We start from the raw sequence: 13,804 nt of genomic DNA on the forward strand, positions 1-13,804 counted from the left end.
TAGAGTTGCAGAGGGAGATCAGACTCAATTCTTGCCTCCAAGGCAGGGTCAGAGTTTTTTGGCTTCTCTTTCTACTTGAAGAGTATTAACTGTCTAAGCTGATCTTGGCTAGGGAAGGGAGATAGAGGAGATGGGCAGAGCAAAAATCTGAACAAAAATGGGCAGCCTGGGATTGATAGCAGTGAAATCAGGAGGGCAGATTTGTCCTCAGCGCCCAGTAGTACTTTTCCCTGAACCCGGAGACGGCCTCCTTCCCTTCCTCTTTCCCTTCCTCCTCCTCTGGTCTCCTCACAGCCAAGCCTGGCTTCCATTCAAACTTTCCGGAAATCCCCTACCCAATTTCCAGCTTTTCAAACAATGGGTCTCTGGAGAATATTCCCATTGTCCTTGGAACTAGAACAATGAGAGAGTAGAGTCTCCTCTCTGGCTTCAGACTACATCCCTGCGCCCAGCCTGCCCCCAACCAAAGTAAAAGCTTCCTCGATTCTCCAATCGCTGTTCCCATCTGTACTGAGGCAGGAAGACGGGGGAGGTAGAAGAAAAAGCACTTTCTTCAAGTCAACCCAGCCCCTTAAATACCACCTGGTGCCTTTCTTCTGCTAGCTAGGACAAGAATCTCTCTACAGGACTGGGATTGGACACCTGCCTGTGCTCTGGGTTGGCAAGCAAGTTTGGGTTTTGATTGCTGTGTTTTCTAAGTCTCTTTTTCTTTTTTTGAGATGGAGTCTTGCTCCGTTGCCTAGGCTAGAGTGCAGTGGCGTGATCTCAGCTCACTGCAACCTCCGTCTTCCGGGTTCAAGCAGTTCTCCTGCCTCAGCCTCCTTAGTAGCTGGGATTACAAGCTCCCACTACCATCCCAGGCTAATTTTGTATTTTTAGTAGAGACAGTGTTTCCTGATGTTGGCCAGGCTGGTCTCAAACTCCTGACCTCAAGTGATTCGCCTGCCTTGGCCTCCAAAAGTGGTGAGATTATAGGCGTGAGCCACTGCATCCAGCCTCTAAATCTCTTTTGATGCCTCAGTTTCCCCCCCCATTATTGAGGTGAGAGAACCTAGAGGCCATTCTAAAAGGATTGGCAGTCTAGTTTTCCTCACTGCCCACTCCTCTTCTACTCCCTACTCTGACCCTAGGAGATCCCTGTCCCCTTTCTACCCGGTTCAGCCAAAAGGGCTGCTGGATGGGGAGGATGCAGGCGGGCTTTTCTTGCACCATCCTGGCGCCTGACTGGGTCGGGTTACTGGAGGCAGTCTGGATTTGAATGTGCAAATAAACAGAAGTCGCTTTGATCCTTGAGGCTGACAGGGAGGGGGAAGAAAGCGGAGTGCCCTGGTCAGAGAAGTGCATGCCGGGCACTTGAAAGAGGGTTTGGGGGATGTGGAGCATGAGCTTGTCCTTATTCCTTTGACTGGACCAAAAACCTAATTTGTTAAAAAAAAAAAAAAAAAAAGGAAAGAAAGAAAAAGAGGCAGGGACCCACATCAGACGTTTCAGACCTCCTCTGGGAACCAAATATTCTAATGGCCTTTCTGCCCTGTGACCAGGAAGGGAGTGGGTTGCTTGGAGCCCACCCTCCCTCAAGGCTTTCTTGCCTTTGGGACATCTTGGGTGCCACTTGGGAGAAGGAGAAGCAGAATGGAACTATGGGGTGTGTGTGGCTCGGGGTGGGGCTGTAGGTTGGGAGGGGGTAGGGCCTATTGTGTCCCTGGGCACCAATCCACAGCCACAGGCAGGCTTAGAGGGAGAGACAAAGGAAGGAATGGGAGCGCACAAAGGGAGCGGGAATGAAATGGTAAGTAAAGGCAAACAAAAGTGAGCCGGGGGAGACAAAAGCGGGGAACAATATTCCCCAGGCAATAGGCTCGGAACAATAGGGACACTGACAGCCCCACAAAGACACCAGTGTCTCCAAGTAGACGTTATCTCAGGCAGTGGTTGGCAGCCCCGCTCTGGCTGCAGCTATTTTCAGTGCCGCTTTTGTGCCATACTGAACAATATTCCTTGCATGGCTGCTGATAGAAAGATGAGAAGGTTTCTGTTTGATTCTTCTCTTCCTTTCCTCCTCCTCCCTCCCCTTTTTCCAACCCCCACCAGTTCCAGGCAGTCTGAGCTCAAGTCACTGGCCTGGTTAGGGGTGTGTGTGTGTGTGTGTGTGTGTGGGAAGAGACCAAGTGGGGAGGGTCTCTATCAGGACTTCCAGCTGCCCTCTATCTTCTCGTGGCCTCCATGGAGGGAAGCTAGCCGAGTGGAGATTAGGTCTGGGCAATTGGGGCTGAGAACTGGAGTGTGTGAAGAGGATCATCAGAGCCGTGGATTCTGCCCTCGCCCCAAATCACAAGACAGCTTGAGTGATTGACTATAAAAGGCCCTACTTAGCAAGGGTTTTGCTGGCTTTTCACATACATAATAGCCAAGGCCATAAAGGGTCCCACCCTGTCATTCCACCTCTTCCTCCACTGTGCCCACAAGTTCCCCATGCCACCCCCACAGACACTGCTTTCTCCCATCCTTGTTTGAGATTTTACCAGTCTCTTGACTAGCTCCCAACTTCCCTCCCCACCTCTGCCACTGCCAGATGAACCTAAGAGGCCAGGGAAACTAGTCCTAGCTTGGGAAAAGACTGGGGTGCACTAGCCCTTCCTTAGGCCGTATGGCCATTCCCACAGGGGTGTCCATGACCTTCATCCACAGTCCTGGCTATTCCACTCCGTATCACCCCTGCATTCCTTTCTAGAGAAGCTCGGACCCTAGAACATTGAGTTAGAGGTGTCCTTTCCCAGGGCCCCCTTTGCACACGGCTAGGGTACTCGGTTTTCTCAGTGTCACAGCCCACTATGACTGCCCTCATGGGCTTAGATAGAACCTTACAGTTTATCATCTAGCTGATCTTCTTCTTTGTATTATTATTCTACTCAGCTTATTTTTTTTTTTTTAGGTGACTAAGCTACTAAATTTCAGTTCTTTGGCTTCCTCAAAAAAATTGAGACCAAATTTCTTGGAAAGGCTTTTATATAAAAATTTCACCAGGTGTGGTGGCTCATGCTGCAATCCCAGCACTTTGGGAGGCCGAGGCAGGTGGATCACCTGAGGTCGAGAGTTCAAGAACAGCCTCACCAACATGGAGAAACTCAGTCTCTACTAAAAATACAAAATGAGCCGGGCGTGGTGGTGTGTGTGTCTGTAATCCCAGCTACTTGGGAGGCTGAGGCAGAACTGATTGGGAGGCAGAGGTTGTGGTGAGCCAAGATCACCCCATTGCACTCCAGCCTGGGCAACAGGAGGGAAACTCCGTCTTAAAAAAAAAAAATTCGGGCTGGGCACGGTGGCTCACGCCTTTAATTCCAGCACTTTGGGAGGCCAAGGAGGGTGGATCACGAGGTCAAGAGACTGAGACCATGCTGCTCAACATGGTGAAACCCCATCTGTACTAAAAATGCAAAAAACTAGCTGGGCATGGTGATGCGTGCCTGTAATCCCAGCTACTCGGGAGGCTGAGGCAGGAGAATTGCCTGAACCCAGGAGGTGGAGGTTGCAGTGAGCCGAGATCGCGCCATTACACTCCAGCCTGGGTAACAAGAGCGAAATTCTGTCTCAAAAAAAAAAAATTCAAGCAGATGCCATCCTAAGAGTCTAGATATTCAGGTTGACCCAGAAGGTTGAGTCATTGTGTAATCTGTGGGACTTGTGGCTATTTGTCCAGCTTTCTTTTTCTTTTCCTTTTTTTTTTGTTTTGTTTTTGTTTTTGTTTTTGAGTCTTGCTCTTGTCATTCAGGCTGGAGTGCAATGGCATGATCTTGGCTCACTGCAACATTCGCCTCCTGGATTTAAGTGATTCTCCTGCCTCAGCCTCCCAAGTGGCTGGGATTACAGGTGCCCACCAGCATACCCGGCTAACTTTTGTATTTTTAGTAGAGACAAGATTTCACCGTGCTGGCCAGGCTTGATATTTGTCCAGCTTTCTAAATATAAGTTAGCTTTTTGAAGGCAGAAAATACTTTCATACCTCTACTGGCTGCTTCATGGCATCATGGTACGCAATGAGTTCTCAATGAGCACTTGCTGAATTGGACTGAATTTAGAGAATCAGAAGGGACCTTAAACTTCATCTAATACCTTGCCACTCAAAACGTTGTCTCTGGCCCAGCAGCATCAGCATCACCTGAGAACTTGATAGAAATGCAGAATCTGAGGCTTCCTGAATCAGCACCTACGTTTTAAACAGGCTTCCCTGGTAATCCATAAGACACACACAACTGGTCTAGTACAGCTTCTTCCTCCCTTCCTTCCTTAAACTACTACCTGTTTTATAACATTATCACCATTCATTACCTAGAATCTTAGAAACTGTGAGCTAGACTAGGCCATCCAGCTGGCAGCTACAGAAAGACCTCGGTGGACAAAAACTCACTATCTGTGGTAACAGCCAGTTCCACAGTCAGAATAATATCAGACAGAACAGAACTAAATTTGCATTGAAAGAGCCTTGGGAATGGGACTTTGCACTTAGTATATACTTAAAGCTTGTGGAGGGAAATGTCTAAATAGTCTATTATTACCTCCCTTGAATTATTCCTATAATAGTTCATTTTATGTGTCAACTCAACTGGGACATGAGGTGCCCAGACATTTGGTCAAACATTATTCGGGATGTGCCTGTGGAAGCATTTCTGGATGAGCTAAACATATGAATCAGAAGACTGTGTGAAGCAGATTCTCTTCCCTAATATGGGTGAGCCTCATTCAATCAGTCAAAAGCCTGAATAGAACAAAAATGCTCAGTAAAACGGAATTGTATCTGTCTGACTGCTTGAACTAGGATGTTGGTCTTCTGCCTTTGGCTCTAACTGAAACATCAGCTCCTTGTGGGTCTCAATCTTGCTGGCTTTTGAACCTCAATTTATACCACTTGCTGTCTGGGACTCAGGCCTTCAGACTTGGACTAGAACTATACTGTTGCTCTCGGGTCTCTAGCTTGCTGAGTGCAGATCTTGCAACTTCTTAGCCTCAATAATCACATGAACCAATTTCCCTAGTACCTCTCTCTCTCTCTCTCTCTCTCTCTCTCTCTCTCTCTCTCTCTCTCCTCTCTCTCTCTCTCTCTCTCTCTCTCTCTCTCTCTCTCTCTCTCTCTCTCTCTCTCTCTCTCTCTCTCTCTCTCGCTTTCTCTCTCTCTCTCATCAGAAACACACACACACACACACACACACACACACAGCTTATACTGTTTCTCTGGAGAATTCTACCTAATGTACATTTTGGTAGTGAGACATGAGGTGCTGCTGTAACAAATATCTAAACATGTAGAAGTGGCTTTGGAACTGGGTAATGGGTAGAAGCTGGAAGATTTTTAAGGTGCATGCTAGAAACATGGGTGTTAAGGGTAATTCTGGTGAGATGTCAGACAGAAATGAGGATCATGTTGTTGGAAACTGGAGGAAAGGCAACCTGTTATAAAGTGGTGAAGAAGACTGGGCATGGGGGCTCACACCTGTAATCCCAGCACTTTGAAAGGCTAAGGTGGGCAGATCACTTGAGGCCAGAAGTTGATACCAACCTGGTCAACATGGTGAAACCTCAGCCATCTCTACTAAAACTACAAAAATTAGCAGAGTGTGGTGGCACATGCCTGTAATCCCAGCTACTTGGGAGGCTGCGGCATGAAAATTGCTTGAACCCAGGAGGTAGAAGTTGCAGTGAGCCAAGATGACAGTGCACTGCAGCATGAGTGACAGAGCAATACTTTGTCTCAAAAATAAATAAATAAATAAATAAATAAAGTGGTGAAGTGTTTTGTGGAAAGCAGAACTTATAAGCAACATAATTGGATATTTAGCTAAGGAGATTTCTAAGCAGAGTGTTGAAGGAACAACTTTGTTCCTCCTGACTGCTTACAGAAAAATCAGAAAGGAAAGAAATGAGTTGAAAAAGGAATTGTTAAGCATAAAGAAACAAGAAATAGAGGATTTGAGAAAGTCTATCCATATTGAAAACAATAAAAGGAAAGAAACAAAAAATAAAAAAATTTATTCTGAAAAAAAAAACAAAAAACAAAACTAAGGCTGAACAGCTATTTGATAAAGAGGTCATGAGTAAGACTCATAAACTTCATCAACCTTCTTAGCAAAACCAGGAATAGAGATGTGATTATACCAGCAAAGACATTGCCAGTTTGAACTAAATAAAGCAGAGAAAACAAGATGAAATAAAATAAGGCTGTGGACTTCTCAGATCCTTATTCTGCAAGTAAAGTGAAGAATGACCTCAAAGGCAATTCAGATATCATCAGGGCGGCCTCCTTGGTTTCAAAGGATGGTGTGATTGCCTCAGTTTCAAGAGGCCAGACAGCCTCCGACTGAAGCCTTGTGGGTGGGGCCACACTGTGGAGCCCTGAGGGTATAAATCCCTGTGGGGCAGAGCTGTGAAGGTGAGACTACTCCTCCAGTAGTTCCTAAATGTGGGACAGACTTCCTGGTGGGTCTGAAAGGCAGAGCATTGAACTAAAGATCATTATTTTTGAGAATTAAAATTTAATAGAATTTGTCTTGCTAGATTTTGGAGTTGCTTGGGATCATCATCCCTTTCTTCTTTCCAGTTTCTCCCTTTTGGAATGGGAATGTCTATCATATGGCTGTCCACCATTGTATCTGGAAGTATATAACTTGTCTGGTTTCACAGGTTCACAGCTGGAGAGGAATTTTGCCTCAGGATGAATGTACTGCAAGTCTCACTCATATCTGATTTAGATAATATTTAGACGAGACTTTGGACTTTAGAATTAATGCTGGAAGCTTTGCACAGTGGCAGTATTGTAGCCAATGAGGTTTGTCCAAGGCACGATTATTGCTAATCGAAAACTTTTCCCAATACTCTGCTGTGATGACTTGCAATACAGTTGGCACTGGCAATTTTTGACAGTCTCTACAGAGACTGAATTTAAAAAAAAAAGGAATTAATGCTGGAATGTGTTAAGATTTTAGGGAAGAAGATGTAAATATAATAAAAGTTTTAAAAAGAAGATGTAAATATAATAAAATTAAAAAACAAAATTTTAGTTGGTATTCAAGCTGGGTGAAGTGGCTCACACCAGTAACCCAACACTTTGGGAAGCCAAGATGGGTGGATCACTTCAGGTCAGGAGTTCGAGATCAGCCTGGCCAACATGGTAAAACCCTCTCTCTACTAAAAATACAAAAATTAGCTGTGTGTGGTGGTGGGAACCTATAATATCAGCTACTTGGGAGGCTGAGACATGAGAATCACTTGAACTTGGGTGGCAAAGGTTGCAGTGAGCCAAGATCCCACCATAGCACTTCAGCTTGGGTGAGAGAGCAAGACTCCATCTCAAAAAAAATTTTTTTAAATAAAATTTAAAAATTGGTATCCAAGAAGATGTAAATATAATAAAATTTTAAAATAAATTTTAAAATTTAAGACTAGGAACTGTGGTTCATGTCTGTAATCCCAGCACTTTGAGAGGCGAAGGCAGGTGGATCGTGAGGTCAAGAGATCGAGACCAACCTGGTCAACATGGTGAAACCGCATCTCTACTAAAAATACAAAAATTAGCTGGGTGTGGTGGTGTGCACCTCTAATTCCAGCTACTAGGGAGTCTGAGACAGTATAATTGCTTGTACCCAAGAGGCAGAGGTTACAGTGAGCTGAGATCATGCCACTGCACTCCATCCTGGAAACAGAGTGAGATTCTGTCTCAAAAAAAAAAAAAATTTTAAAAATATTTTCGAGGCTGTTGAGATGGAGAAAACATATTCTACATGCAATGAAGACATGATTTTTCTGTGGGGGTAGGGGCAGCATGCTATAGACTGAATTGCAAATGTTGGAGTTCTAACCTTAAAATGTGACTGGGTTTGGAGTAAGGAAGTAATCAAGATTAAATGAGGTCGGCCCGGCTCAGCGGCTCAAGCCTGTAATCCCAGCACTTAGGGAGGCCGAGGCGGGTGGATCACGAGGTCAAGAAATCGAGACCATCCTGGTCAACATAATGAAAACACATCTCTACTAAAAATACTAAAAATTATCTGGGCATGGTGGCACGTACCTATAATCCCAGCTACTCAGGAGGCTGAGGCAGGAGAATTGCCTGAACCCAGGAGGAGGAGATTGCGGTGAGCCGAGATCGCGCCATTGCACTCCAGCCTGGGTAACAAGAGCAAAACTCCGTCTCAAAAAAAAAAAAAAAAAAAGATTAAATGAGGTCATAAGGGTAGAGCCCTGACAGGATTAGGATCCTTGTAAGAAGAGGCACCAGAGAGCTCACTCTTTCTCTCCCTGCCATGTGCAGACATCGTGAGAAGGTAGACATCGGTAAGCCTGGAAGACAGCCCTCATCAGAAACCAACTCTGCAAGACCGTGGTCTGGGACTCCTGGCCTCCAGAACTGCAAGCAATTAAATACCTGTTGATGAAGGCACACAGTCTGTGGCATTTTGTTATGGCAGCTCTTGAAGACTGATATACTCCATAATGATGGAAAGGAGAGGCTACTAGGCCTGAAGCAGGCTTGCGCAGGGTGGACTGAGGGCTCTGAAGGGCCACACAGAATCTCATTATTCTTCCAAAGTAGAGGTGGTAACATTTACTCTTTTCTTTTGATGTCCTTGGCACAAACCAAGACAACAGCAGAGTGAGCCCCAAACTCAATGCAATTCCCAGGCGGGGATAGATACCCAAGACCATTACGATTATCCCAATTCAAAACTCTTTTCTCAGGCTGAAAGATTTCGCTGCTATTGTTCAGGTAAAGGTGCTGTTTCCTCTCTTGTGGGGTGTGGGGGGAGTTACTAATGAATAGAATCACATTTCTACAATTAAAAATTGAAATGTTTTTCTCCCATAGATTAGCAAAAAACACCACTATTGGTGCCCACTTATACCGAGCATTATTCACGTGGTCATTTTAATCCTAATGTGTTAAATTGTATCAGGGCCGGTAAAGATCATCAGGACTCCTATATATTCAACCAATCTAAACAGATTTATGAATCATTTCTGAGTGTTTATTTGATTTTCTTTCTCTATCAAACCAGTCAATTCCCTCCAATAAGATAAATAGCAATGGGAATTTCTGATGTATGGACAGTCATGTTTTAGGAGGAGAGGAGGGTGGTTGGGGCGAGTAATCTATTTTCTAGCCAAACTGGAAAATCTGCTTTTCAGAAGTTTCCTCCTGACTCCTCCCACCCCCACTCCCCACATCAAGGGAGGGCAGAGAAGGAAAAAGACATTAAAGTTTGGATTAAACCACCATTGTGCATGTTTATAATTCATTCCAAACAACAGAGGACAAGGACAGAAGCTTAAAACAAAATTCAGCTGGGAGCAGTGGCTCATTCCTGTAATCCCAACGTTTTGTGAGGCCAAAGTGGACAAATCATGAGGTCAGGAGTTTGAGACCAGCCTGGTCAACATGGTGAAACCCCAGCTCTACTAAAAGTACAAAAAAATTAGCTGGTCATGGTGGTGGGTGCCTGTAATCCCAGCTACTTGGGAGGCTGAGGCAGGAGAATTACTTGAACCTGGGAGGCGGGGGTTGCAGTGAGCTGAGGTCATGCCACTGCACTCCAGCCCTGGCGACATGTAAAGTAACCATAAGCTCGAGGTCTGATTTTTAGAATTAATAACACACTGTGGGCCTGGCAGAGTGGCTTATGCCTATAATCCCAGCACTTTGGGAGGCCGAGGTGGGCAGATCATGAGGTCAGGAGTTCAAGAGCAGCCTGGCCAACATGGTGAAACCCCACTCTACTAAAGATTAAAAAAAAATTAGCTGGGTGTGTTAGCGAATGCCTGTAATCCCAGCTAGTTGGGAGGCTGAAGCAGGAGAATCGCTTGAACCCAGGAGGCAGAGGTTGCAATGAGCTGAGATCGAGCCAGTGCACTCCAGCCTGGGTGACTGGGAGAGACCCCACCTCAAAAAAAAAAAAAAAATATATATATATATATATATACACATATGTATATGGTGTGTTTTTGTTTTGTGTTAGGCTCTACTTATACCTCTAGAGCTAGTTCTAGCATTGTTGCACCATCCTCCCCGCTTGAGATGGTTCTGATCTGTGTCCCCACCCAAATCCTACGTTCAATTGTAATCCCACTGTTGAAGGTGGGGCCTGGTGGGAGGTGATTGGATCGTGGGGGTGGATCCTTCCTGAATGGTTTAGCTCCATCCTTTTTTGGTCCTGTTCTTGTGTCAAGAGTTCTCATGAGACCTGGATCTCTCTCTCTTCTTCCTGTGAAGGGGCCTGCTTCCAGCCATGTGAAGATGCCTGCTGCAGCCTCGCTTTCTGCCATGAATAAAAGCTCCCTGAGGCCTCACCAGAAGCAGATGCTGCCATGCTTCCTGTACAGCCTGCAGAATCGAAAGTCAATTAATTCTCTTTATGAAATACCCGCTTGTGGACATTTCTTTATAGCAGTGTGAAAATAGACTAGTACCCCACTCCCTGACCACGTATCCTCCCCTCACCCAACGCACAGCTGGAATCAGGTGTGTTGTCAGTTTCCCTGTAAAGGCTCATATCCAGTTGGTGTACAGAGGGTTCACGGAGACTGGCATCTGAATGGTACTGCCTGGAATGAGCAGTGATAGGGCCCAGTCCATTTCTGCTTCTCAAATTGATGCCCCATCAGTGAGGCACAAAAGTGATTCCCACTCCCTGCCACCAGTCCCAGACCGTACTGCCCAGGTGGCTCATTGCTGGTGCTGTGGCTCTGCCCGCTGCCTTTGTGGGAGAAATGTAATATTAGCCAACCTTCAGGGTTAGGAGGTATTAATTTAGGGTGTGCTGGTGTACTAGGTGTTCAGTACCAAGGGCTATTCTTCTTCTAGGTAAGAAGTTTTAAATTTTGAGTTAAAACTGTCCTTTTCTTTAAAATTCTGATAAAAACTCAGGCATTCTAGGATTAATTCCCTGATTAAACTGACAAACACATGATCATGGAGCACTGCCCTGTTCTTGGACTCATTGTTACATTTATCTTTGCCATGTTTATTTTCACTCTCAGGTTTTTGTTTTCTGCACCCATTCCTGGTCTGAATTTTCTCTACGAGCCATCCTGCTGCTTTCATCGGGCACTGAGCTACGTGATGAAAGAGGCCTTATCTAGTCCCGCCTCAGGAGCAAAATCAAGTTAAAAAATCATTTTCAATAGCCATTGTATGCAAGACAATGCCTAAGATGAGGACTGAAGATGAGCAAAGGATACAATAATTGGATGCCACTCCTGTTTTGTTTTTGAGACTGAGTTTTGCTCTTGTTGCCCAGTCTGGAGTGCAATGGCATGATCTCGGCTTACTGCAACCTCTGCCTCCTGGATTCAAGTGAGTCTCCTGCCTCAGCCTCCTGAGTAGCTAGGATTACAGGCGTGTGTCACCATGCCCAGCTAATTATGTACTTTTAGTAGAGATGGAGTTTCTCCATGTTGGTCAGTCTGGTCTCGAACTCCCGACCTCAGGTGATCTGCCCACCTCAACCTCCCAAAGTGCTGGGATTACAGGTATGAGCCACCATGCCCAGCCACTCCTGTTCTCAAGTAGTTTAGAGCTAGTTGGAAAGATAGACATAGGTGTAATGTAAACTAATATTGCCAGGAGCAGTGGTTCATGCCTGTAATCCCAGCACTTTGGGAAGCTGAGGAAGGTGGATCACCTGAGGTGGGAAGTTCAAGACCAGCCTGACCAACATGGAGAAACCCTGTCTTTAAAAAAAAAAAAAAGAATGTGAACTAATATTGTGATGTCAACTTAGTAACTGAAGATGGCAATAAAATAGAAGTGAGAATTGAACTACATACCTATTAGAATAGTCAAAATCCAGAACACATACACCACCAGATGCTGATGAGGATGTGGAGCAATAGGAACTCTCATTTACTGTGGGAGAATGCAAAATTGTGTGGCCCCTTTGGAAGACAGTTTGGTGATTTCTTAGAAAACTAAGCATACTCTTTTCATATGATCCAGAAATTGCACTCTTTTGTATTAATTCAAAGGAGCTGAAAATCTATGACCATACAAAAACCTGCACATGGATATTTATGGCAGCTTTTTTCATAATTGCGGAAACTTGAAAGCAACCAAGATCTCCTTCAGTAGGTGAATGGTTCGTTAAATTGTGGTTCCTCTAAACAATGGAATTATTTAGCACTAAAAGGATATGAAATATCAAGCCATGAAAAGGAAAACTTAAATGAATATTACTGAATTTTTGAAAATGGAGGAAATTTGAATGCATATTATTAAGTCTTAAAAAAAGAAAGCTGGCTGGGTGTGGTGGCTCATGCCTATAATTCCAGCATTTTGAGAGGGCGAGGTGGGCAGATCACCTGAGGTTGAGAGTTTGAGACCAGCCTGACCAACGTGTAGAAACCCATCTCTACTAAAAATACAAAATTAGCCGGGTGTGGGGGCACATGCCTGTAATCCCAGCTACTAGAGAGGCTGAGGCAGGAGAATCGCTTGGACATGGAAGGTGGAGTTTGTGGTAAGCTGAGATCATGCCATTGCACTCCAGCCTTGGGCAACAAGAACAAAGCTTTGTCTCAAAAAAAGAAAGAAAGAAAATGAGCTGGGCCCATGCCTGTAATCCCAGCTACTTGGGAGGCTGAGGCAAGAGAATTGCTTGAACCTGGGAGGCGGAAGAATTGCCTGAACCTGGAAGGCAGAGGTTGCGGTGAACCAAGATCACACCATTGCACTCCAGCCTGGGCAACAAGAGCAAAATTCCACACACACACAAAAAAAGCCAATCAAAAAAGTTACATACTCTATGTGTCCAAAAGTTACATACTCTATATGACATTCTGGTAAAGGTAAAACTATGGAGATGGATGAATAGGCAGAACACAGAGGATCTTTGAGGTGGTGAAACAATTCTGTATGACACCATAATGGTGGATACATGTAACTTTATGCTTGTCCAAACCCACAGAATCTACAATACCAAGAGCGAACTCTCGTGTTAACGGCAGTCTTTGGGCAATAATGATGTGTTGATATAGGCTCATAACTGTAGCAAATGTACCACTCTGGTGTGGGATGTTAATAATGGGGAGGCTGTGATGTGTGGAAGCAGGGGGCCTCTAGGAACTCTTTATACCTTCTGCAATTTTGCTGTGAGTCTAAAACTGCCCTAAAAAAATAAAATATGTATTTTTGTAAGTGAGAAGAAAGCATATGAATGTTCAAAGAAGATAGAGTCTATGTAGGCAATAAAGGAGACAGTGGAAAAGGGACCTTGAAGTAAAGGTGGAATTGGCCAGGCAAGAAGGATAAGGAAGACTATTATAGCCCTGGGAAATAGTATAAACAAAGACACAGTCGGTTCTGCTCTAAGTCCTGTTTTGAAAACATGAATTTGTTTCAACCCGATTCATATATTAGGGAGCAATGTGAGTGTAATACAGATTTTGCATTTGCTTGTGCATGATTTTGCCCTGAGAAACACTAGATGAACAGAGAAAACTCTACTCAGCTGAACCAAACAGGGCAGAAGTACACAAAATGCACACAGGACACCTCTCACATTTCTACCACCTAACTGAGTTTACAGGGTGTGGAAACCCTCTTTCCACCACGTCACAGTAACTCATAAGCTACACCCCTTCCAACAACCACTTCCATGTACAAAATTAATGTCTGTTTCAGGATACTGTGCCATATTTATTGCATCATGTATGTATTTCTTAACAATTTAATGTGTGAACTGTGCTATAATTTTATTAGATTCCTATCTTTTTTCTTCTTATTGTGACAAAACTTCTGAATGATATAACCCAACTCTATTTT

The 13,804-nt window shown here is 44.5% G+C and overlaps 1 long non-coding RNA gene and 1 other non-coding gene across 2 annotated transcripts; both read left to right on the forward strand.

Moving 5' to 3' along the window:
* Window positions 1–1,728: 1,728 nt before the first annotated feature.
* LOC108589177 (uncharacterized) lies at window positions 1,729–13,395 on the forward strand. The gene is made up of 3 exons (XR_001908302.4): window positions 1,729–1,789; window positions 8,300–8,755; window positions 10,256–13,395. It is a non-coding gene; the product is annotated as an uncharacterized LOC108589177 (long non-coding RNA).
* On the forward strand, window positions 6,784–6,924 carry LOC118149650 (U4 spliceosomal RNA). Its single transcript, XR_004737207.1, has one exon. It is a non-coding gene; the product is annotated as a U4 spliceosomal RNA (small nuclear RNA).
* Window positions 13,396–13,804: the final 409 nt, after the last annotated feature.

This window comes from Callithrix jacchus, chromosome 19 (genome assembly GCF_049354715.1).
Source record: "Callithrix jacchus isolate 240 chromosome 19, calJac240_pri, whole genome shotgun sequence".
Classification (NCBI taxonomy): Eukaryota; Metazoa; Chordata; class Mammalia; order Primates; family Cebidae; genus Callithrix; species Callithrix jacchus.